The 26,810-nt window shown below is 42.7% G+C and overlaps 1 protein-coding gene across 1 annotated transcript in view; it reads left to right on the top strand.

Annotated features, from left to right (window-relative positions):
* Positions 1-26,810, top strand: part of GALNTL6 (polypeptide N-acetylgalactosaminyltransferase like 6) — a 962,275-nt gene that overhangs the window by 12,881 nt on the left and 922,584 nt on the right. The window contains exon 2 of the mRNA XM_058192360.1: positions 24,581-24,632. The gene's annotated coding sequence lies outside the window, so the exon portion shown is untranslated. The remainder of the gene's footprint in view (positions 1-24,580; positions 24,633-26,810) is intronic.

Here is a 26,810-nt window from a genome sequence, read left to right as displayed (position 1 = left end):
TATAAGTAACTACCTCCATCTTTTGATATATATTTATATTTTCTATCATGTGTCTCGGTTTGCCCATATTGGAATCTTTCCATCTAATTTGTATTGATATTTCCTCCAAACCCTCAATAATGCATTTCTAATTATATTATTTTAAATATTTTATCAACTTTCTTATCATATAATAAATAGGCATGCCACCCATATAACAAACCATAACCTTCTATATTCAGAACTCTTTCCTCAGTTAAATTAATCCAATCAGTAATTAATGATAAAACAACTGCTTCATAATACAATTTTAAATTAGGCATTTTAAGACCCCTTTCCTTATATCCTGCATTACTTTTAATTTTATTCTTGGTTTTTGCCCATCCATACAAATTTACTAATCCCTTTTGCCATTCCTGTAATTTAATATCATTCTTAAACACCGTATCATTTGAAACAAAACAAAACCTGGGCAAAACATTCATTTTATAGCCGCTATTCTTCCCAGCAAAGATAGTTGTAACTTCTTCCAACTCTCCATTTCTTTCCATACCTTCTGCCACAATACCTCATAATTATTTTGTATAATTTAACATTTGAAGCTGTAATATATATTCCTAAATATTTAACCTTTTAACGATTTCAAAACCTGAAGTTCTTTCTAACTCTTCTTTTGTTGTATATTCATATTTTTAGTTATCATCTTTGTCTTTTGCTGATTCACCTTAAATCCAGATACTTTACCATACTGACCAATTATATCTTTTAAACCAGTTACTGAGTATATTGCTTGAGATACAGTAACAACCACGTCATCTGCAAAAGCTCTTAATCTATAATCTTGATGTTTAACTCTAATTCCCTTTATTCGATCGGAACCACGTATGTTATTCAGAAGAATTTCTAAAGTTAAAATAAAAGTAATGGGGACAAGGGACATCCCTGTCTCGTCCCTTGCTCAATTTTAAAAGTTTCTGTTAACCCACCATTTACTATTATTTGTGCTGTTTGCTTCTGATATATTGCTTTAATTGCACGAATAAAATAATCCCCAAATTGCATTTTTCTATTACTTTAAACAAAACTGCCAATCCAATCTATCAAAAGCTTTTCAGCATCCAAAAAGAATGCCGCTGATACTTGGTTGTTTCGTTCCAAATATTCAAGTAAATTTACGATTTGCCTCACATTATATCTCATCTGCCTACCCTTAATAAATCCTGACTGATCATTATGAATTATTTGATTCATCACTGGCATTAATCTATTAGCCAATATCTTGGTAAATATCTTGTAATCAGTATTTAAAAGTGATATAGGCCTATAATTCTCTGCTTTAATACCATCTCGATCTTCCTTCGGTATTAACGAAATAAAGGCTGTCCTCCATGAAGGGGGAACATCTCCTCCCATTTGAATTTTATTAAATAACTCTTTAAGTGGTTCAACCATCTCATTTTGTAAATTTTATAATAAACAGCTGTTAAACCATCTGTTCCTGGTGCTTTACCGATTTTAAGTTGTTTAATTGCTAAGAAAATTTCCTCTGAAGTAATTAATTGATTCAATTCTTCTCTTTGATTTTCTGTAAGCTCACAAATATTTTGTTGTTGTAAATATCTTTCTATCTCTGTATCATCAACCATATCCCTAGAATATAACTTACTATAATACTCTAAAAATGCTTTTTTAATCAAGTTCTTTTGATAAACTTCCTTACCCCTATATTCTATTTTATCAATCGTTCGTGATTTCTGTTTTTTCCTTATTAAATAGGCAAGCCATCTTCCTGGCTTATTGGCATTATTAAACGTATTATGTTTTACATATTGTAAATTAATTGCTACTTGATCTGCCATCAACATATTAAACTGACCTCTCAATATATTTATTGATTCTTTTATTTTACTATTTCCTGGGCTATTTTATCAATAATTGTTCTTTCTTTTAATTTCCTCTTCCAGTTCCTTTTCTTTTTCTGCAATTTATTTTTGTATTTAATATTCATTTGTATAAGATTTCCTCTCATATAAGCCTTACTGGAGTCCCAAATCATCTCTATAGATGTCTCTTTTTTCATATTCATAATAAAAAATTCTTTCATTTGTTTTTTACATTCATTTACATTTTGTTCATATTTAAACAAATTCTCATTCAACCTCCATGATCTCCTAGCCTCCTTTTGCCGGTCAAATTCAATCCAAACTGCACTATGATCAGATAAAGTTCTTGAACAAATCTTCGTCTTCTTCACTCTAGAATACAAGTCATTAGTAACCAAAATAAAATCAATCCTCGAAAATGATTGGTGCCTATCAGAAAAGAAGGTAAAATCCCTCTCTTCTGTATTATGTTCTCTCCAAATATCTCTTAATTCCAAGTCCTCCATCATTTCAAAAAGCCTTTGGTAATTTACTGCTTGATATCTTCCTTAAGCTTTTTTTTGTCTTTTGAGTATCCAACACACCATTCCAATCACCCATTAATATATATGATTTATAATCCCAAAATACTATTCTTTTATGTAAAAACTTGAAAAAATTTTCTTGTTGTTGATTCGGAGCATAAACTCCTATTAATAATGTCTTCTTTCCCTCCAACAAGAGTTCAATAGCAATGTATCTTCCTTGCTTATCCACCTCAATTAATTTTGCTGATATATCCTTCTTTATATATATAACTAAACCATTTTTTTTCTCCAAAGAGGAGGCAACAAAATGTACTCCCAGTTTTGAATTTATCAAATATTTCTGGTCTAAAGATCTAATATGTGTTTCTTGTAAACAAGTAATGTCATTTTAAATTGTTTCAAATAATGAAATACTTTCCTTCTCTTCTGTGAATTCAAACCATTAACATTCCAAGATAATAGTTTAATTGCCATTATCGGCCAAAGGAAACTTTTGGAACACTAGCCGCAAATCACATTTTGCTTTAGGCCTTGCTCCTCCCACTGTTTCCGTTGTAGTAGTTGCCAGTTGTTGTTGTGCCTTCATCTCTTGTTCCTTGCGTTTAGGAGCAGCTCTTGTCAGCCTTTGTTCTTTTGAATCTGGACCCGTCATAGGTATTTCCAACACTTGTAATAAATCTTCTTCCATCGCAATCTGTTCTTGAACCTGCTTCACTTCTCTTTCCTTCACTTCAGTCTCCTTTCTTCTAGCATCCAGTGGAGAAAGACTTCCAACTTTAATGCCTCAACATAAAATTCTCTCGCTTTTCCAACTGTATTGAGACGATGTACTTTCCCTGCATAATATACTATTATACCAGTTGGAATATCCCATCTATATTCAATCTGACGTTTTTTAAGTTCATTCACCAGGAAGGCAAATTCCTTTCTAGCCCTTAACATTTTGGTGGAATTTCCTTTAATATTAAAATATCCTGACCAGCAATCTGAATCTTCTCCCCCTTATATGAGGCTTGCAAAATCTGATTTCTCACTGTTCTATTTGTAAAATAAATAACAACATCCCTTGGCAACTTTTTTTGCCTTGCTATCCAAGAATTCACATGATATATTTTATCAATTTGATAAGCCACATCTGCTGGACGAGCTGCTAATATCTCAGCAAATACTTCAGAAAAAATTTCCCTTAAATCCTCTTCTTTATTCTCTTTCAGACCACGAATTCTTAGAGCAAATTCCATATTTCTGTATTGTATCAAAACTATTTCATCATCTGTTTTTTCCATTTTACTTTGAAATTCAGCCATTTTATTATCTAATTTTGAATTATGTTGCTTAATTTCTTCAACCTCCTCTTCCAATAAAATCACATTATTTGCCAAACTTTGTACTGCAATTACAAATCCTTCCTTAACTTCTTTATTTCCCACTTGAATTTCTGATATCTGCTCTTTCATTTCCAACATCTCCTCAGTTATTACTTTAAATTTTTCTTGCATAAAGTCTTTTAAATTCTCTTGTACCGCCTCTAAGTTCAATGTTCTAGTCTCCACTGTATGAGCTGGAGAGGCACCAGCTGAGGAGATTCCAGAGCCCTTTGTTACAGTAGACTTTAATTGTTTGGCTGCCATCTTCTATAAAATTATTTATTTATTTCCAACTTAATATTCAGTTTAAATCTTCTTAACCTCTGAGAAACACAGTCCTTTAAAGCTTTTTTAAAGCAATATTTAAAAAGAAAATCTCTCCTAGATTCTAGGCAGCAAAGAGTTAAAGAGTTGAAGTAGCAAATAACATGCAATTTACCAAGAGCAGACGGCAAGCTGTGAAAGTATCACTTTCGCTTTCCACTCGTTAACTTGTTAACAATTCGCCTCCATTTTCTTGCTGTTTTCAAACTTGTTACAAAGTATCGGGGAATCGGCTTGGCTACTTGCATAAAGTTCTCCCACTTTCGTTCTGTCCGGTATAATCCTTTATTGTCCAAAATAAATCTCGGCGTTTGGTCGTGGTGATTGGTTCCGCCCAAGCAGAAGAATCCTCGGATCTGGAGCTCTTCGGGTTGCTGGAGGGAACTTAACCCTTCAAACCCCTTTTTTCTCAGGGGCTTTAGGGAAATTCAACCTCTGCCCTCAGCTCACCCCCTCCTCTTCTCCCGAAGAGAGGGTTTTTCGAACCGCTGGACAGCAGATTTAAGCTGTCCTAGCGATTCCACAAAATCCAGAGGTTGGTGATCGTAAAGATCACCGCCATCACCTACGGTGCCAAACCGGAAGTCAGGTTTTTCTGGAATCTTGACATTGTGCTTGACAGGGTAGCATGGAGAACACTTGCCTATAAAGTCACCAAGAGTCTGACATAACTAAATATTCACATATTAATAGAGTTGGAAGGGACCTTGTAGGTTATCTAGTCCAAATCCCCACCCAAGCAGACCCTACACCATTTTTAACAGATAGCAGTCCAGTCTCTTCTTTAAAGCTTCTGGTGATGAAGATCCCACAACTTCTGAAGGCAAGCTGTTCCACTGATTGATTGCTTTCACTGTGAGAAAATTTTTCCTTATTCCCAGGTTGAACCTCTCCTTGTTCAGTTTCTATCCATTATTCCTTGTCTGTCCTTCAGGTGCTTTGGAAAATAGCTTGACCTCGTCCTCTCTTTGGCAGCCCCTCAAATATTGGAACACTGCTATTATGTCTCCCCTGATCTTTCTCTTCATTAGACTAGCCATGCCCAGTTCCTGCAACCATTCATCATATGTTTTAGCCTCCAGTCCCCTAATCATCTTGGTTGCTCTTCTCTGAGCTCTTTCTAGAGTTTCAACATCTTTTTTATACGTGGTGTCCAAAATTGGATGCAGTATTCTAGGCGTGGTCTTACTAAGACTTTATAGAGTGATATTAGTACCTCACTTGATCTTGATTAAGTGATCAAGATCTCCTTCTGTTAATGCATCTTAGCATTGGCTTTTTTGGCTGTTGCTGCACACTGCTGGCTCATATTTAATTGGTTGTCCACTAAGACTCCAAGATCTCTCTCAAAGTTACTGCTATTAAGAAGTTTGGTTTCACCCAGTCTATATGTGTACTTTGGGTTTTTCTTGCATAAGTGTAAGTCTTTACTTTTCTCTACATTGAATTCATTTTGTTAGATAGTGCCCAGTGTTCAGGTCTGTCAAGATCCATCTGGATCTTGAGCCTATCATCTAGGGCAGGGGTAGTCAATCTTTTTATACCTAGTGCCCACTTTTGTATCTCTGTTAGTAGTAAAATTTTCTAACCACCCACCGGTTCCACAGTAATGCGCCATGTATCGTTGCCTGCACATGCCTCTCACGCATCATGGGTTGGGTTTGTGGGGGGCGCCAGCTATCAGCTCTGCTTGTCTGTTACAGCTGGGTGGTGTAGGGGGAGTTGTGAGCTATTCTGGGACAAGGCTCTTTTGTTTGCGGTCACACTATAGCACCATTTACTTTTACTTAAGTAACGTGAACTAAACTTGTGCACAGGCAATATAAATAGTATATTTTCAGAAATTTAAATTGTCCCGGGGAATTTTTAATATTATTTTAATTTGATATTTTAATTTAACTTAGTTTTAATTGAATTTTAAACTGTATTAATCTATTTATAATTTTATATTTTAGGGTTTTATATCGGTCTTTTGACCGCTTTTAGTTTTAATTGGGCCGGTTAAATATTTCATTTTAAATGTCTTTTAAATTTATTGTGTACCTATGGGTTTTAATAAGGCTGTACACCGCCCTGAGTCCTTCGGGAGAAGGGCGATCTAGAAATCTAATAAATAAATAAATAAATAAATAAATTTTATGAAAACCTAATGAAAATATTTTTAAATAATGCTGTGAAAAATTTTTAAAAAGTCAATTAATTTTTTTTAAAAAGAAAGTGCTTTCATGCCCATCATGAAAGCTGGAATGCCCACTAATGGGTGGTAGGGACCAGGTTGACTACCACTGATCTAGGGTGTTGGCCATTCCTGCCAGTTTCGTATCATCTGCAAATTTGATAAATTCCCTTCTATTCCCTCATCTAAGTCATTTATGAACATATTGAAGTACTGGGCCTAAGACGGAAATAAGTAGTGGTACCCCACTACTTACTTCCCTCCATGTAGATGTAGTACCATTAAGGATTACTAATTGAGTATGGTTTGTCAGCCAGTTACAAATCCATCTGATGGTGATGTAGTCTATCACACATTTTTCTAGGTTATGAAGGAGTAGGTTGTGATTAAGGTTAGGGTTTGTCAAACGCTTTGCTGAAGTCTAAATATATTATGCCCACAGTATTTCGCTGGTCTACTAATTTAGTCATTATGTTGAAAAATGAAATAAGATTGGTTTGACATGATCTGTTTTTAACAAACCCATGCTGACTTCTAGTTATTACTTTACTCATTTCTAGATGTTGGCAGATCTATTTTTTTATTATCTTTTCCAGTATCTTTCCAGGTATTGATGTTAGGCTGATTGGTCTGTAGTTTCCTGGGTCTGTTTTTTCCCCCCTTTGTTGAAGATGGGAACCACATCAGCTCTTTTCCAGTCTTCTGGTAGTTCCCCAGTGCTCCAGAATTTTTGAAAGATGTGGTACAGTGGTTGTGAGATGACATCTGTCAACTCCTTTATAACTCTGGGATGTTCTTTAGATTCATTAGGCCCTGGCGATTTGTATCAATATCAGACAGAGGTTTTTTTTTGGCTTATTTTAACTTTTATTTCTAGTTTGTATTTTACAGTTATGTTTTTGGTAGGTTGGACTATTGTTTCTTTTTTTAAATGGTTAACAATAACAACAACAACAACTGTTTCAAACATTGTAAGCTTACATCTTGAAATAGAAATGGACCAAAACAAGAGCTAAAGAGTCATATATGTCACATAAATAGCAAGTAGAAAGACCGGGTATTTTTTGTCTCTGGTACATAAAATATGTTGTTAATTGTGTACACTGGGTACATTGCCATTTATTTATTTATTTATTTATTTATATTTATATACCGCCCTATCTCCCTAAGGACTCAGGGCGGTTCACAGGCAGTTAAAACACATATAAATACAGATTAAAAACAACAATTAAAAAACTTATTCTATAGCCAAATTTTTAAAACAATATAAATAATAAAAACCCCTTAAAACCAATTTCTTTAAAATCTAATCCAGTCCCGCGCAGATGAATAGGTGTGTTTTAAGCTCGCGACGAAAGGTTCGGAGGTCCGGAAGTTGACGAAGTCCTGGAGGGAGTTCGTTCCAGAGGGTGGGAGCCCCCACAGAGAAGGCCCTTCCCCTGGGTTTCGCCAGACGGCACTGCCTAGCTGATGGCACCCTGAGGAGTCCCTTCCTGTGAGAGCGCACGGGTCGGTGAGAGGTATTTGGTAGCAGTAGGCGGTCCCGTAAATAGCCCGGCCCTATGCCATGGAGCGCTTTAAAGATTGTCACCAACACCTTGAAGCGCACCCGGAAGGCCACAGGTAGCCAGTGCAGTCTGCGCAGGATAGGTGTCACACGGGAGCCACGAGGGGCTCCCTCTATCACCCGCGCAGCCGCATTCTGGACTAACTGAAGCCTCCGGATGCCCCTCAAAGGGAGCCCCATGTAGAGAGCATTGCAGTAATCCAGGCGAGACGTCACGAGGGCGTGAGTGACCGTGCATAAGGCATCCCGGTCTAGAAAGGGGCGCAACTGGCGCACCAGGCGAACCTGGTGGAAAGCTCTCCTGGAGACGGCCGTCAAATGGTCTTCAAAAGACAGCTGTTCATCCAGGAGAACGCCCAAGTTGCGCACCCTCTCCATCGGGGCCAGTGACTCGCCCCCAACAGTCAGCCGAGGACTCAGCTGACTGTACCGGGATGCCGGCATCCACAGCCACTCTGTCTTGGAGGGATTTAGCTTGAGCCTGTTTCTCCCCATCCAGACCCGTACGGCTTCCAAACACTGGGACAGCACTTTGATAGCTTCATTGGGGTGGCCCGGTGTGGAAAAGTACAGCTGGGTGTCATCAGCGTACAGCTGGTATCTCACACCGAAGCCACTGATGATCTCACCCAGCGGCTTCATATAGATGTTGAACAGAAGGGGCGAGAGAATCGACCCCTGCGGCACCCCACAAGTGAGGCGCCTCGGGGCCAACCCCTGCCCCTGTCAACACTGTTTGCTGTTGAGAGATAGGAGGAGAACCACCGATAAACGGTGCCTCCCACTCCCAATCCCTCCAACCGACGCAGCAGGATACCATGGTCGATGGTATCGAAAGCCGCTGAGAGGTCTAATAGGACCAGGACAGAGGAGCAACCCCTATCCCTGGCCCTCCAGAGATCATCCACCAACGCGACCATTGAGGCAAACCACCAGTAACATACATCCAGAGGCATGTTCTAGCATATTTGTTATATTCTTACCCACTTATTTTTCTACTTCCAAATTCCAGCAGTATCAGAACTTTATATATTTAAAAAGGGCCTCTGGTGGCTCAGACTGCTAAGACAGTCTGTTATTAACACAGCTGCTTGCAATTACTGCAGGTTCAAGTCCCACCAGGCCCAAGGTTGACTCAGCCTTCCATCCTTTATAAGGTAGGTAAAATGAGGACCCAGATTGTTGGGGGCAATAAGTTGACTTTGTATATAATATACAAATGGATGAAGACTATTGCTTGACATAGTGTAAGCCGCCCTGAGTCTTCGGAGAAGGGCGGGATATAAATGCAAAGAAAAAAAAATCCACAGCATTATTTTTTTTGCATTATTTTCATATAGACTTTATATACATTATACATTAAAATATACAATATATATTAACAATGTAAATTATTATATTATGAAAAATGTATTATCACCTTATGCTGTACACTGTTTCTTTAATCTTTTGTTTAAAATAATACTTAAGAAATTTAATTGCCAGAGCACAAACAAATTCAATGTAGATGTTATGTAATTAAAGAGGTCACTTAATTCATAGACTCGAGTACACTATATATTTATTTCATACTATTCAATGGAGTTTGTTCATTAATAAGTATGCCTAAATCTGTTACACAAAGAATTGCTCTTTTTTCAACTATTGAAAACCTTATCTTACTGAAATCTATTTTGTTCATGAAAACTTGAAGTTACTTGTTTTGCATACTTTATATGATTTTCTATTTTCCCATATCTGGCTTGATGTTTAATCTCACTTTCTATATTTTTTTAATCTATCTTTGTTCTATTGTTCTAGATTTTCATGCCCAAATTCAAAAAAATGCATGGATCTGAGATCGTTTTAAATTGTTATATATTTATTTTATTTGTCAGCCAGAACCTAACATATCAAATTCTTCCGTTTTTCAGCTGTAGCATGCAGCAATGTACAATTCATTATTTCAGAATTTACTACAAGGTTGCTTTAGTACGTTGACTTATTGTTGACACAGTGAGATTCTGAACTTGTGACCTCAGACCTTTTTCAAGTGGCAGTCCCCTTTTCTTTGAATGCTTTATTGCTTAATTGCAACATAGAAAGCTTTTGGTGATTTTTTTCTGACTGAATCAGCAGCCTTCTATGTTTTTCACTTGATTTATTATAGGTTCAAAATCAAGATCAAAAGTCTTATCCTTCCTATAAGGAAGAAGACACTTGAGCTGGCAGAAAAATCAATCACCTTTTAGTCCAGACCCAAAGAAAAAGAAAATACATTCAATCTCTTTATCATTTAAAAATTCTTTTTCATAGAATCATAGAATATAAGTGTTGAAAAGGATTCTAGATGTCTTCTAGTCCTCCCCACCTTAGTATAAGAAGCTACTACCTTAGAATCCCTGACAATGGTCATATAGCGTACATCTAAATGCCTCCAGGGAAGGATAGTCCGCTAGTTCCTGAGACCATCTGACCATCTTGGAACAAGTCTAACCAATACCCTATCTCTATGATATTTCAGATACATATATTCCTCTTTGAAATCTTTTCTGTCCTAAATTAAACATATCCAATACATTTCTAACCATTGAGTGTGGTGCCGCAGTGGTTAGAATGCAGTACCGCAGCTACTTCTGCTGAAAGCTGGCTGCCTGCAATTTGGCAGATCAAATCTCACCAGACTCAAGGTTGACTCAGCCTTCCATCCTTCCAAGGTGGGTAAAATGAGGAACCAAAATTGTTGGGGGCAATATGCGGACTCTGTAAACTGCTTAGAGAGGACTGTAAAAGCATTGTGAAGCAGTATATAAGTCTAAGTGCTATTGCTATTGTTATTCTTCTTAAGTCTATCCTTCCAGGAGTTTTTTTATCATCTTGGTAGATTTTCTGTACATATATTCCAGTTTGATAATGATTTTCCTAAAATGTGATCTTCTCTACTGTTGTGTTCGGGCAATAAAGAGGCAGGAGACGATACAAGTGACAACAGCTCTTTGGTTTATTGTGATCCCAGCAAAAGCCAACAGGCAAAAACCCCTCTTTAAATAGGATTTTGGCTGAGGCATCAGCCAATCAGCAACGTGCATTTTCCCGCCCAAATTTCCCTCCTGAAATTCAAATACATTACACTCCTCCCCTCCCAGAACACATTTCACCATATTTACATAGTATTTTTGCATATTATTTTTCCACGTGGTCACGCAGGTAGACAGGGCGTCTCCTAACTCTTTCTGACCTGCGCAATTCATTCCCTGGGAGTGAGTTGAGCTGGTCGGAGGGACTGTTTGTTCCTCCCAGCTCCTCCTCTGGGCCATCCAGCCCTGGATTATTGGCAGAGTCGTCCCTGCTGTCCTCTGGAGGAGCCGGTTGGCGTCGCTGGACTTCTTCAGACTCAGCTAAGTCCTCCGATCGCCTCGGGGTTGAGTTAGCTGTTGGTACAAATATTGGGTAGTCAGGGTCTGGCTGTTTGGTTTCTGGATTGTTTTGTATTCTTTTTCGTAATTGATCTATGTGGCGTCTCCATACTCGGCCATCCCCCATGTCCACTATGTATGACTTTGGGCCCGTCACTCCTACAATTGTTCCCTTAAGCCACGCTGGGCCCTCACTATAGTTATGTGCCCATACTGGTTCACCTGTTGTCATTGTTCTGGTTCTTCCCTTTGTGCTTTGGTACCCATCAGGGGAGTATGTTGGGTTTAACCGATCTAGGGGGCACCGGAGTCTTCTACCCATTAATAACTCCGATGGGCTGCGGCTGGTGGTCACACAGGGAGTTCTATGTTGAACTGCCAGGAAGGCATCAATTTTTGATTGCCAATCTCCTGGGCTAATTCTAGATAGTGCTTCCTTGGCACCGCGTATGAAACATTCTGCAAGTCCGTTCGTCGCCGGGTGGAAAGGTGCCGAGAGGACATGTCAGATGCCCTCTTCTGCCAAGTACCCCTCAAACTGGGTGGCCGTGAACTGTGGGCCGTTATCGGACACTAGAGTGTCGGGCAACCCGTGTGTCACAAATAGATGCCTCAAGACTGTGATTACCGCTTCCGCTGTTGTGGTTTTTATTTATTTATTTATTTATTTTATTTATTAATTAAACTTTTATACCGCCCTTCTCCCGAAGGACTCAGGGCAGTGTACAGCCAAGATAAAAAGCAATAAGTATACAAAGTTAAAAAATCAATTTAAAATACCTATTCAATAATGGCCGAATTAAAACCGTCAAATTGACCAACCTAAAATACCCCATATAAAATTACAGAAAATTTAAAAATTTAAAATTTAGAAATTTAAAAAATCTAAAAAATCAGTCCAGTCCCGCTTGGATGAATAAATAAGTTTTTAATTCCCGACGAAAGGTCCGAAGGTCAGATATTTGGCGCAAACCGGGGGGAAGGTCGTTCCAGAGAGTAGGAGCTCCAACAGAGAAGGCCCTTCCCCTGGGGGCCGCCAGCCGGCATTGCTTGGCGGACGGCACCCTGAGAAGACCCTCTCTGTGAGAGCGTACGGGTCGATGGGAGGCATAAGGTAACAGCAGGCGGTCCCGTAAGTACCCGGGCCCTAAGCCATGGAGCGCTTTAAAGGTGGTAACCAGAACCCTGAAGCATACCCGAAAGACCACAGGTAGCCAGTGCAGACTGCGCAGGAGTGGTGTTACCCGGGAGCAACGTGGTGCTCCCTCAATCACCCGCGCAGCTGCATTCTGGACTAGCTGAAGTCTCCGGGTGCACCTCAGGGGTAGCCCCATGTAGAGAGCATTGCAATAATCCAGGCGAGAAGTGATGAGAGCATGAGTGACCGTGCATAAGGCATCCCGGTCCAGAAAGGGGCGCAACTGGCGAACCAGGCGAACCTGGTAAAAAGCTCTCCTGGAGACGGTTTTCATGAGTAAAATTTCTAACCACTTCGAGTAGGCATCTACCACAATTAAGAAGGTCTGCACATGGAACAGCCGGCAAAATCTATGTGGATCCTGGACCAAGGACCCTGGGGTTTCTCCCAATCCCTAATGGGGGCTGTTGGGGGTAGTGGCCTTGATTCTTGACATGCTTGGCATTTCCCTACCTTGGCTAATGTCTTTATCCATTTGTGGCCACCACACGTAACTTCTCGCTAGGCTTTTCATCCTCACAATCCCCAGGTGGCCCACATGCAATAGTTCCAACACATGCCCTCGTAATTTCTCCGGAATAATCACTCTATCCCCCCATAACAGACAACCCCCTTGTACCGACAGTTCCGAACGCTTTTTTGTAAACTCTTTGAAACGATCCCCCGGTGCAGCGGGCCATCCCCTCTGCACCCAACCGATCACAGTTCTAATGACAATGTCTTTGTAAGATGCCCTAGTCACTTCCGCAGATGTGACTGGGCCAGAGTCCAAAAAGTCAATCAACAAGACGTCCCTGGGGTCGGGTCTTCAATAGTCTCTGGCAACGGGCATCTACTTAAAGCGTCCGCATGTCCCAAATCCTTGCCCGGTCGGTGAGACAGTTTGTACGAATATGCTGCCAGGAAAATAGTCCAACGGGTCAGCCTGGGTGATAATGCAACCAGTGTTGGACGGTCCCCCGCCAATAGTCCCAATAAAGGTCTGTGGTCTGTGACTATTTCAAAGTGCCGCCCAAACAGGTACTCGTGGAATTTTTTAACCCCAGAAACTATAGCCAGGGCTTCCCAGTCTAGTTGGCTATAGTTCCTTTCCGCTGCGGACATTGTGCGGGAAAAATATGTGATAGGGGCTTCTGAACTGTTCGGTAACCTGTGGCTGAGGACAGCCCCTACCCTGTTAGGGTGATGCATCACAAACTAGTACTAGTGGCAATGTCCCATTGTACTGAATAAGAAGGCTCTTGCTGGACAAGAGATTCTTAACTCCTTCAAATGCCTTAGCCTCAACCCTGCCCCAAGTCCACACAGCTTTTTTCGCTAGCAGTTTATGTAGCGGTTCGGCTACCATTGCCTTATCTTTTAAAAATACCGCATAGAAGTTCACAAGCCCCAAAAATGCTTGTAATTCTGTTTTGTTTTTTGGGATTGGAGTTCTTCTAATGGCTCGCACTTTGCTCTCCGCTGGGTGGATGCCTTCCTTATCTATCCGGTAACCCAAGAATTCTACAGATTCAACTCCTATCTGGCATTTGTTGAGTTTAACCTTAAGCCCCGCAGACCTGAAAATGCCCAAAACCTTCCGCAATTTGACCCCTAATTCTTCCAAGTTTTCTGCTGATACCAGTACATCATCGAAATATGGAACTACTCCCGGTAGACCTTGTAGGAGTCGTTCCATTAGGTTTTGGAATAACCCAGGGGCTACACTAACTCCGAACTGAAGTCGAGTGCATTTAAAAGCGCCCCGATGTGTGACAATCGTTTGCGCTTCGGCCGTTCCGTTGTCGACCGGTAATTGTTGGTAGGCTTGAGCCAGATCGAGTTTGGCAAAGACCTGTCCCTGCCCTAACGAGTGCAACAAATGTTGCACTACGGGAATGGGGTAAACACTCTTTTGCAATGCTTTGTTAAGCATTGCCTTATAGTCTGCGCAAATCCGGACTGATCCGTCCAGTTTGACTAGGGTCACTATTGGTGTCTCCCATTTTGCATGGTCGATGGGGACTAGTATTCCCTGGCTTACTAACTTATCTAGTTCCCTGTCAATCTTGGGTTTGAGGGCGAACGGGACCCTCCTAGCTTTTAATCTAATGGGAGCCACCTGGGGGTCCAAATTGAATGAAATGGGGGTCCCCACGTACTTGCCCAGGCTGTCTTGAAAAACGTCCTCGAATTCCTTCAACAATTCGTCCTTCAGGTTGACTCCATTGTTGTGGACCCCGGTTATGCCCATTCCTAGGGCTCGAAACCAGTCCAGTCCCAGTAAACTAGGCAGGTTTCCATCAACGATGGTGATCAGCAGGGTTTTCTTGAATTGTCCATATCTTACTCTGACCGTTGTGGCTCCTTTTACGGGGATCCGGTTTCCCTGGTAGTCTTGCACTCTCAGCTTTTGGGGTTGTAGCTGTCATTTCGCGACTTCTGACAGGTCCCGTGCGACCATGTCCCAGGACATAATCGTGATTGATGGGCCAGTATCCACCTCCATTTTACACTGCACTCCTTCGATGTAGGTCTTAGTGAATATTTTCTTTTCTATGCGTGTCGATGCGTGGCCCACTCGCACAGTGGTGTGATTCGACTTCGTGCCTTTTTTGAACTGGCCAATCCCTGGCCGCTTCGCTGAACCGGCGCCCTGCTGATTTGCCGGTTTGAATTTTTGGCGGGAAAGTTGGGAGGCTCGACAGGCCTGAGCTATGTGTCCTTTCTTTTCACACCGCCGACAAATTGCGTCTTTGAACCTGCAATACTGTCGTTGGTGTTGGCCTCCACAACTCACGCACTCGTCCCGGTTGCCTCTCTCTGGCCTCCCGGTGTGGAAAACCTCTTCCTCTTCTTCACCGTCCGATTCGGCCTGGATTTCTTCGCTGTGGACTGGTGTTGCTTTCGCCGCAGCATTCGGCGTGTTCGGCTTTTGTAAGGTTTCTGCCACTTTGGTGGACATCTCGTGTGCCCTGGCCTCCTCCAGGGCTATCGCCAGGGTTAGGTTGCTTTTCGACAGCAGCCACCTCTGTAGTCGGATGTCCCTGACCCCACAAATGAGTTGTTCTAATAAAGAGTCCTCTAAGTCTCTATACTCACAGTGGTTTGCGGCTTTCCTTAATGCGGCCATGTATATGCTTATCGATTCGCCCTCTCGCTGGACTCTTTGCCTCAACTCGAACCATTGTACAAACTTCAATGGCACCGGCGCGTAGTGTGCTCGTAGCGTTGTCTGTAGCGTTTGCCATGGCACCAACTGTACAGGCGTTGGTTCCGACAGCGATTCGGCGGTATCGAAGAGTTCTGGCCCACAGTGGCTCAGGAAGTAAGCGTGCTTGCGATTATCCGATACTTCTTGCAGTTCGTTAGCTTCAAGGAAACACTCGAAACGAGCCATGTACAACCCCCACTTCTCCTTGGGTGGGTCGAATGGCGCTGGCGGCGTATAGCTAGACATCGCTATGTATCCGCTCCTGATACTGGCTGGGTTTTAAACTAAGTTATTCCTTCAGTTCTTTTCCCGGTCTCACTGCCTTCAACATCCCACCCTCGTCGCCAATGTTGTGTTCGGGCAATGAAGAGGCAGGAGACGATACAAGTGACAACAGCTCTTTGGTTTATTGTGATCCCAGCAAAAGCCAACAGGCAAAAACCCCTCTTTAAATAGGATTTTGACTGAGGCATCAGCCAATCAGCAACGTGCATTTTCCCACCCAAATTTCCCTCCTGAAATTCAAATACATTACATATACTGAATGCAATCTTCAACAAGTGGTCTCATAGCACAGAAAAGAGAGGAATGCCTTCTCTGGGTTTTGGCACTATACTTCTGTTGATACAGCTTCCTTCCTTCCTTCCTTCCTTCCTTCCTTCCTTCCTTCCTTCCTTCCTTCCTTCCTTCCTTCTTCCTTCCTTCCTTTTCATGAGGCTGCCTCTGAAGACCACTTGGAAACTGTAACTGGAGGAACGTGTGTGGTCTGTATATTAATGAATCAGGTTTGCTATACCCACATAGCACTTTTTAAATGGTTGCTGGCTACTTGTACATTTCTGGGTACCCTTCAAAGTGCTGATGTTCACCTACATAGCTCTATATAAATTGGAACTGAAGTACTTTCAGGATAGTCTTTTCCACTTATCCATTGCATACCATCCACCAATAGCTTTTAATGGTCTTCCATGCAGGAGAAGAGAGAGGAATGAGCTTTGCAGCAATGTTTTCCAATATAGTCCTCATACCATGAAAAAGCCTCTCCATTCTAACTCCTTATCCTTCAAACATTGCCAATTTTGTTTCACCTGGAACCATTTCTCTTTCACCTCTTGCCAGAAAGAAGGAAATAATCTCCCTAGTGGTGACTTTTTTTGCTTTTTGAAAGCAAAGAGAAAGTTATAAAAAGTTTTACATCAGTGCTGATGCTAAAGATAACCCATAATACAGGTATTTCTTGACATAACCATAATAGAACCCAGAATTTAGGCCATAAGTCATGGCAGTAATTAAGCAGATTACCATGTGACCTCACCTGATTTTACAACATATTTGTGGAGGTTGTTAAGCAAACCCTATAGTTGTTAAGTGAACATTGCAGTTGTTAAGCCAATGAAACCAACAAAACTTGGTTTCATGAAACCAAGTGAAACCCTGAAAGTAAATTGCCAGTTTCTAGCAAATAATATAGCAAATTGTGGTCACATGACCGTGGAACTTCAAACAGCCATGAATACAGGCTGTTTGCCAAGGGCACAAAATCCAATCACATGACCGTCGGGGTGGCCATTAACACTTCAAAACACGGTTGCAAGTAGCTCTAGAGAGGTCTGCAGTAACTTTGAATGGTCACTGAAGGTCATAAATTGAGAACTACTTACTCAGTTTTAGTTTACACCAGTGAAATGTTATAACACTCTCAATTTAAATCATCTCAAAGATTCATCCTAAATGATCCATAACAGTCTTTTCATATTGGTACTCTAGGATCAAGGTATATTTAAATTATGTTTTGCCATATAAATGAATATGGTAATTTTGGAAATCTGCCATGCCTAATATATGACCTCTCCTTATCACTTCCACTTTGACTAATTCTGATGCATACAAAAGAATAAAGTATTTCAGATTTAGAAAAACAATAGGTTACTATACACTTTGTGGCAAATTATATATCTTTTGAAAGGAAGATATATCAAATAGTAAAGGGATTTATTTTTAAAGGATAATAATAATCAAGAATGTATAAATGCTCAAGTTGATATGGTTATAGTGTTAAAAACTTGTACTGTCCAACTATCAGAGGTCTTAGTAAGGATTTTTAATGTCTCCCTGAAAACAGCCAGTGTTCCATCATGTCTGAAAGCAGCCACTATCATTCTAGTCCCAAAGAAAACAGTAATAAACAGCCTAAATGACTACAGACCTATTGCACTAACATCTGCAGTGATGAAGTGCTTCAAGAGACTGGTTCTTCAACACCGCAGGTCATGCCTTCCATCAAACTTTGACCAAAATCAGTTTGCCTACAGAAGAAATAGGTTGACAGGCAATGCCATTGCTACTGCCCTACATTCTGTAGTGAGTCATCTATAGAAACCTGGGAACTACGTCAGAATTTTTTCATAGATTACAGCTCAGCTTTCAACACCATTTTGCCCAGTATTCTCATCGAAAAGTTGACTGACCTGAATTTTCTCTCTCGCACCTGTGATTGGATTAAAGGCTTTCTGATGGACCGGCCACAGTGAGGATGGGTCTTTCACTTCTTCCTCCCTGAAGCTCAGCACTGGCTCTCTTCAGGGCTATGTGCTTAGTCCCTACCTGTGCTTGCTGTACACATACGACTGCATATCTTCTGATCCATCTAATAGGATAATAAAGTTTGCAGATGATACCACCGTACTGGGTCTTATTACAGGAGGAGACAAATTAGCATACAGGGAAGAAGTCCAGAAGTTATCCACATGGTGCTCAGTAAACAACTTGCATCTAAACACCAGCAAGACTAAGAAGATGGTGCTAAACTACTGGAAGCAGAGAGTGGAACATGCCTCACTCTACATCAAGTGGAGGTGGGGGTGCTAAGTGGAGTGGGTCTACTCTTTCAAATTCCTGGGACTCCACTTTATTTTATTATTTATTTATTTTATTAATCATACTTTTATACCGCACCATCTCCCGTAGGACTCAGGGCGGTTTACAAGCATATTAAAAACAATATAATAAATAAACATTAAAAACCCAATTAAAACTAAATTTTATCATGGCCAAATCACTAAAATTGATAAAAACCATTAAAAAACCCTTAAAATTTAGTTAAAACATTTTATTCTTAGGCTAGTCCAGCGCGCTGAAACAATAAAGTCTTCAGTTCACGTCTGAAGGTCCGGAGGTCAGGGAGTTGTCGTAATCCCAGAGGAAGCTCGTTCCACAGGGCTGGTGCCGCCACAGAGAAGGCCCTCCCCCTGGGGGTCGCCAACCTACATTTTTTGGTTGACGGCACCCTGAGGAGACCCACTCTGTGGGAGCGCACGGGTCGTTGGGAGGCAATCGGTGGCAGAAGGCGGTCTCAAAGGTATCCCGGTCCTAAGCCATGGAGCGCTTTAAAGATGGTAACCAAAACCTTGAATTGCACCTGGAAGGCTACCGGTAGCCAGTGTAGACTGCGCAGGATGGGTGTTATATGGGAGTAATGCGGTGCTCCCTCTATCACCCGCGCGGCCACATTCTGGACTAACTGGAGCCTCCGGGTGCTCTTCAAGGGGAGCCCCATGTAGAGAGCATTGCAATAGTCCAGGCGGGAAGTGACGAGGGCATGAGTGACCGTGCGCAAGGCGTCCCGGTCAAGGAAGGGGCGCAACTGGCGAATCAGGTGGACCTGATAAAATGCTCCCCTGGCGACGGCCGTCAAATGATCCTCTAAGGACAGCCGATCATCCAGGAGAACGCCTAAGTTGCGCACTCCCTCCCTGGGGGTCAGGACTTCCTCCCCCACAGTCAGCGATGGTGTAAGCTGACTGAACTGGGGCGCCGGAACGCACAGCCACTCTGTCTTGAACGGGTTGAGTCAGAGCCTGTTCCTCCCCATCCAGACCCGCATGGCCTCAAGACACCGGCCCATCACCTTGACGACTTCGTTGGGGTGGTTCGGGGTGGAAATGTACAGCTGAGTATCATCAGCGTACAGATGATAATCCACCCCGAAACCACGGATAACCTCACCTAGCGGCTTCATATAGATGTTGAACAGGAGAGGCGAGAGAACAGACCCCTGAGGCACCCCACAAGTGAGGCGCCTTGGGGTCAACCTCTGCCCCCCTGCCAACACCGTCTGCGAACGGTCAGAGAGATAGGAGGAGAAATACCGATAAACGGTGCCTCCCACCCCCAATCCCTCCAACCGTCGCAGCAGGATACCATGGTCGATGGTATCAAAAGCTGCTGAGAGATCTAATAGAACCAGGACAGAGGAACAACCCCTGTCCCGGGCTCTCCAGAGGTCATCCACCAACGCGACCAAAGCTGTCTCGGTGCTGTATCCGGGCCTGAAACCAGACTGGAATGGGTCTAGATAGACAGTTTCCTCCAGGTGCTGAGGAAGTTGATACGCCACCACACTCTCAACAACCTTCGCTAAAAAGTGAAGGTTGGAGACTGGACGGTAGTTCGCTAAAACAGCCGGGTCCAGGGAGGGCTTCTTGAGGAGGGGCCTCACCACCGCCTCTTTCAAAGCGGCGGGGAAAACACCCTCCAACAAAGAAGCATTAGTAACTCCCTGGAGCCAGCCTCGTGTAACCTCCCGTGTGGCCAGTACCATCCAGGAGAGACATGGGTCCAATAAACATGTGGTGGAATTCAACCTACCCAACAACCTGTCCATGTCATCAGGAGTCACAGGATCAAACTCAGCCCAGATAACACTCTCAAGACTTGTCTCCGCCATCCCACCTGGATCTATCCAATCAGTGTCCAAGCCATCCTGAATCTGAGCGATTTTATCAGACAGATACTGAACAAAATCCTTAGCACGTCCCTGTAAGGGATCCTCCCGAGCCTCCTGCCTAAGCAGGGAGTGGGTCACCCTAAACAGGGTGGCTGGGCGATTATCTGCCGATGCGATGAGTGCAGAGAAATAGTTATGTTTCGCCACCCTGATCGCCACTAGATAGGTCTGAATATATAACCTCACTAGTGTTCGGTCAGATTCGGAACGGCTGGACCTCCAGTCGCTCTCTAGGCTTCTTTTCCGGCGCTTCATCTCTCTCAGCTCCTTGTTGTACCAAGGAGCTGGTCGAGTTCATTGCCGGGTCAGAAGCCACAAAGGCACGATGCGGTCTAAGGCACCAGTGGCCGCCTCCTCCCAGGCGGCCACCAGCTCCTCAGCCGAGCCGTGGGCTAACTCCCTCAGAAATGGCCCAAGCTCCGTCAGAAACCTCTCAGGGTCCATCAGGTGCCTGGGACGGAACCATTGGACCGGTTCCGTCTCCCTGCGGCGAGGTGTAGCGGTCCGAAAGTCTAACTGAAGGAGTAAATGATCTGACCATGACAAGGGTTGAGATATTAATTCCCCTAACTCAAGATCATTTAGCCACTGTCCCGAGACAAAAATCAAGTCCAGGGTGTTACCCCCAACGTGGGTGGGGACCGCAACTACCGGAGTCAGGTCCAAGGCCGTCATGGAAGCCATGAACTCCCGAGCTGCCGTTGATGAATCGCCCGCCAACGGTAAGTTGAAATCCCCCATGACCATAAGTCTGGGGGTCTCAACCGCCATCCCGGCTATCATCTCCAGCAGCTCTGGCAGGGCTGCCGCCACGTAGCAAGGAGCCAGGTACATAATCAGCAAGCCCACCTGCACCCCCCGGCCCTACCTCATGAAGAGGGTTTCACAACCGGCTATCTGCGGGACAGCAACCTCCCTCGGATCCAGACTCTCGTTGATAACAACCGCTACCCCCCCACCCCTACCCTGGGCCCTCGGCTGATGAAACGCACGGAAACCTGGCGGGCACATCTCAGTGAGGGGAACCCCCCCTTCCATGCCCAGCCAGGTCTCCGTAATGCCCATTAGGTCCACTCCCCCCTCTTGAATAAGATTGGATATGAGGGGGGCCTTATTCATGACAGACCTAGCATTACATAACATCAGTCGAAGGTCCAGGTTCCGAGGGATATTACCACTCGGGACCTGACTGAAGCCTAGGGGCCCGGAGTGCGGTATCGCTTTCAAACAGCGAGAACGCACTCCCTGAACATGATACGAGCCCCTGCTTCCGCCATACCTGCCCCTCCCATGTACTGTGCAGATGGAAGTGCCCATATATGGTCGAGCCTTAACCTCCTTCAAGACCTCCAATTTACAAACCTCCAGATCGTGAACCTTAGAAAGGAGTAGCCTAATCCCCTGTGGGCGTGCCCCCCACACCCCCTAACCCCTTATTAGAATTAGATAAAAGTTTACAAAAAGATAAATTTGAAAATCTCCTTAACCCTCTCTTAGAAGCATGCCACCTCTCGGGATTCCAAAATCCGTCATCGAGGCGACCGTCACCGCCGTGGAACGTCTTCCACGATAGCCTAGCCATCACCGTCGTCACCGCCCTGGCATCCAGCAGCCACTCAGGGAGCCCCCAAGGACCCCAGCGGAGCCACCAAGAAACCATAGAGCCCCCCGGGGGGAAGGGGGGAAAAATCACCGTCGCCATTGCCGTCTTCGCCATCCCCATCGGGGTATCGCTGCCGGCATCATAGATATTTAAAGGCAACCACCGTCCCCTTAACACAGCAACCCCCAAACAAACAAGGCTCCAGGTCTCGAGGGGCTCCGTCGGGTACCCAGTAGGACTCCAAAAGTCTCCAAAGTTGTTTTATTCGTTGTTTAATTTGTTTAAGGCACCAAGGCCCAAGCGTCTTCAACCAAGGCCGTGGGCACTGCTGGTTCTCCAGGGGTGAGAACCGCCGGCTCCCCAAACACCCCAGCCGCCCGGCCCTCACTGGCAAAACAAACATGCCAGTATAAACAAGCCGAGGCAGGCCGAAATGATCAGGAGGGGCCATCGGCAGCCACCTCCCCCTTCAAGCCCACAGGCCCACAGTCATCCTCAAAGGCTTAATCCTCAGATCTTCGCCATCCCGGCTCACCGCCTCAGCACTTCCTTGGCCCTTCCATCACCTCCGCTGCCCCAGACGGCCTCACCGGCACCACCATCGGTCGTCCTCGCCCCTGTCAGCCGCCACACACCATATGAGACTGCAGCCATGAACAGGGGAAACGCTGAGAAACGCCGGCGGAGAAACGCCGGGAAAGCCGCCGCCGGCCAGCCACCGCCCCAATCAGGCCCGCCGCGCTTGGAAGCCACGCCCAGGAACCGCCGCTTGCTGTCCATGCTCCATGCCTCTATGTCTCCGTTTCTGCCGATCCGACCGTTTTCAAGGGTAAAATAACCCTCATCGGGATGACAAGATGTTCCTCAGCAAGGTACTGGGGCCATGCTGGCAAAAAAGCCCCTTCCTCAACCCAGCTTCACCAGGAACGGCCCACCAGCCTCCGCTCCGGTTCACCATACCGCCATCTTGCGCATGCTCCGGTTTTCTTTAGCCAAGTTCTCACCTGGAAAAATAACAGGTGGTCAGGAAGGCTCAACAGAGACTCAATTTCTTTAGGGTCTTGCAGAAAAATCAGGTGGAACAACAACTGATGACTTCCTTTTACCGATCTATGATAGAAAAAACATATTGTGTTATGGTATGGTATGCTGGCTTGACAGCCGCAGAGAGCAAGGCATTACAGAGGGTGATGAGCACAGCACAAAAAAATCATAATGTCAGGCGTGCCTCCGTTCAACACCCAAGAAAGAAAACCCCCAACTCCATGTTTTTAGAGAAAGGTACTTTTACTGAGCATGAACTGAATGCAATGAAAGAAAAGCAAGATCTGAATAGTAGGAGTGACTTACACATACATATCCCTCATACATCCTTCCTCCCTCCAAAGGTCAAACAGTCTAGTCGAATCCTTTCATCTTAGGCTTCACATGGTGTTCTTCTTCCGGTGGCTTCTGCTTGTCTGGTATGCAGAGTTCGTTGGCATAAGCCCGCTCTTGGACTTTGACTAAAACTCCTCCCCCCCATTTTTATTTATTTATTTATTTATTTATTTATTTATTTATTTATTTATTTATTTATTTATTTATTTATTTATTTATTTTGTCACAACGGTATATATAAGCATAAGCATGAAATAACTATACGACATATAAGTATATATATATATATAAGTATAAGCATGAAATAATTATATGAGTTGGATACGATCAAGGGGAACATTAGGACAGGAACGGTAGGCACGCTGGTGGTCTTATGCATGCCCCTTACAAACCTCTTAGGAATGGGGTGAGGTCAATAGTAGATAGTCTTTGGTTAAAGCTATGGGGATTTTGGGAAGAGACCACAGAGTCAGGTAGTGGATTCCAGGCATTAACAACTCAATTAAAAATTATGGCAGCCGAAGCAGCTTTAAAGGCACATTACTCCATTCCCAATACTTAACACTAAAAGTAAGCTTTTATAAGCAATAAAACACTTAACCAAGTAATAAAACAATCAAGATATCATGCGGAGGCTGACACATAGACTGCCCTGACCTCACTGAATGAAATCGCCAAGACCCACTGCCTTAGCAGAGTGAGGAAAATCATCAGGGATGATTCACACCCTGGGCAGCACTTCTTTACTCTCTTACCATTGGGCAGGAGATATAGGAACATAGCCAGCTGAATGAATAGGCTGAAAAATCGCTTTTATCCATAGGCCGTCAGACTTCTGAATGCAACATAACACCATAATTAGGTTTAATATGATAGACGTACAGGGCCAGAGCAACGTGCAACATATTCATACCAGTGTAATATAATATAATGTTATATACATATATGGGACTGTGTGCTAGTTACTACTTATTTGGATTTAGGGGTTTCTTTTTCTTTATTTTGAGTTATTGGGATGCATTCTGTGTTTTGGGGAGGCTGCACCAAGGGAGGCTCATTCAATCTCATTTTATACATGTGCATTGACAATAAAGGTTTGATTTGATTTGATTTATTAGAGAAGAATATTTTGAGTTCTTTATTTATGATAAGTATCACATTGCTTAATTGCATACTGTTCCTACATTCTCTACTGTTCCTAGATTCTCAGCATAAGAAGCCTGAAAAAGCTAGACACTAATCAAGTAAACAACAGTAAGTGGTGAAACCTTTTAATTCTGTTGGTTAAAATTCTGGCACAAAGACAAGTAAATGAGCTACACGGTAATTATCAGCAGCTTTTGTGCCTGGGTTTAGATATGCTCAAACTACATTTAATTAAATCACATAAGTATGACAAGAAATTAACTTGTATCAAAGCTCATTCACTGGTATATTGTATTATTAGATATCAAAGTTGTTTTATTCAGCGTCTTTGGGCAGAGCATGTAAAACCTTTCTATCAGCAAGTGTATCAGCTTGGATAAATTAAACAGCCAAGTAGCCATTGGAATTCATGATTAAGATATTTATTGTAAAGCCAACTGTTTCAACAAAGATTCTTTAATACTAAATGCACATTAAATGCAAACACTGCTGGTGTTTCTGATATGCTGAACTCTCAGTTGTATTCTAGGTCTTTCAAAACTAGAATATTCTAAGTCTTTTAAAACTACTATGTATTTGAATAGTTATAATTGCCTCTTATAGATATATTCAAAATTTCACTAATATATTTAGCTACTCAAACATTTAGGAATTACAGGTAGCTTCAAAAATGTGGTTGCTCTTATATGAAATACCATTGTTTCCCACCAGCATGCTTGGTTGAAAAGACATTTGAGAAAAATCTGGGAACTCTCATGGTTTTGACTTTTGTCTACTGGAACCAAATGATAATATCTTAAATCTAAGGCAGAAACAGAGTCAGATTTATTGCAAATTGATTAATACAACTCAGATAATATAATAAAAATGAAATATGCTATAGGCTATGTTAAAAATAGAATTTGTATAAAAGATGTGCACATACTAATTTCAAAAGCCAATTTTTTGCAAGAATCTAGCCTGTTCTCCAAAATATTTTAAGCAAATAACAAGTAGATAATGCAGAGAGCAAATCAGTGATAGAAAAGTCTGTTTTTCCCACCTTTTCTGCTCTTTTGTGTGCATTTTCAAAGTTTAATTTAAAGAAATATTAAAGGGCACAACCATCAAATATAGAAATGTAAAGGGCATCTGAATATGCAATACAATATAAATCCACATTTTGGAAGGTGCCAAAACTATAATAACTTTGAGGATTAGAGGTTCTGTAGCCAAAAGAGTTGAAAATGCCCTAATGAAATATCATTTTTACAGCAAAGCAATTGCTTACATATGACATGAAAAATAATAATAATAATAATAATAATAATAATAATAATAATAATAATAATAATAATAATAATAACAACAACAACAACAACAACAACAACAACAACAACAACAACAACAACAACAACATTTTAATTTGTATACCGTCCTTCTCCCGAAGGACTCAGGGCGGTTTACAGCCAAAATAAAATACAGGAAAAACACATACAATACTAAAAACAGACATTAAAAAACTTATTAAATTTGGCCCAATTTTAAAATACAATCAAACCCTAAAAAATTAATAAAAATTAAAACCCATAAAATCAGCTAAAAAAATTAAAATTCAAGCCAGTCCTGCAAGACGGAATAGATAAGTCTTAAGTTCATGGCGAAAGGTCCAAAGGTCAGGTATTTGTCGAAGCCCAGGGGGAAATTCGTTCCACAGGGTAAGAGCCCCCACAGAGAAGGCCCTTCCCCTGGGGGCCGCCAGTCGACATTGCTTGGCTGACGGCACCCTAAAGAGTCCCTCTCTGTGAGAACGCACAGGTCGCTGGGAGATACAAGATGGCAGTAGATGGTCCCGTAAGTATCCCTGTCCTAAGCCATGGAGCGCTTTAAAGGTGGTAACTAATACCTTGAAGTGCACCCGGAAGACAACAGGCAGCCAGTGCAGTCTGCGCAGGATGGGTGTTACATGGGAGCTCCGAACCGCGCCCTCTATCACCCGCGCAGCTGCATTCTGAACTAACTGGAGCCTCCGGGTGCTCTTCAAGGGGAGCCCCATGTAGAGAGCATTGCAGTAATCCAAGCGAGAGGTAACAAGAGCATGAGTGACCGTGCATCCCGGTCCAGGAAGGGGCGCAACTGGCGAATTAGGCGGACCTGATAAAAAGCTCTCCTGGAGATGGTCGTCAAGTGATCTTCAAAAGACAACCGCCCATCCAGGAGAACACCCAAATTGCGCACCCTTTCCATCAGGGCCAATGACTCGCCCCAATAGTCAGCCGCGGCTGCAGCTGACTGCACCGGGGTGCT

Source organism: Ahaetulla prasina, chromosome 8 (genome assembly GCF_028640845.1).
Source record: "Ahaetulla prasina isolate Xishuangbanna chromosome 8, ASM2864084v1, whole genome shotgun sequence".
Taxonomy (NCBI): Eukaryota; Metazoa; Chordata; class Lepidosauria; order Squamata; family Colubridae; genus Ahaetulla; species Ahaetulla prasina.
Note: the sequence above shows the minus strand (reverse complement) of the source record. Positions and strands in the feature narration are given on the sequence as shown.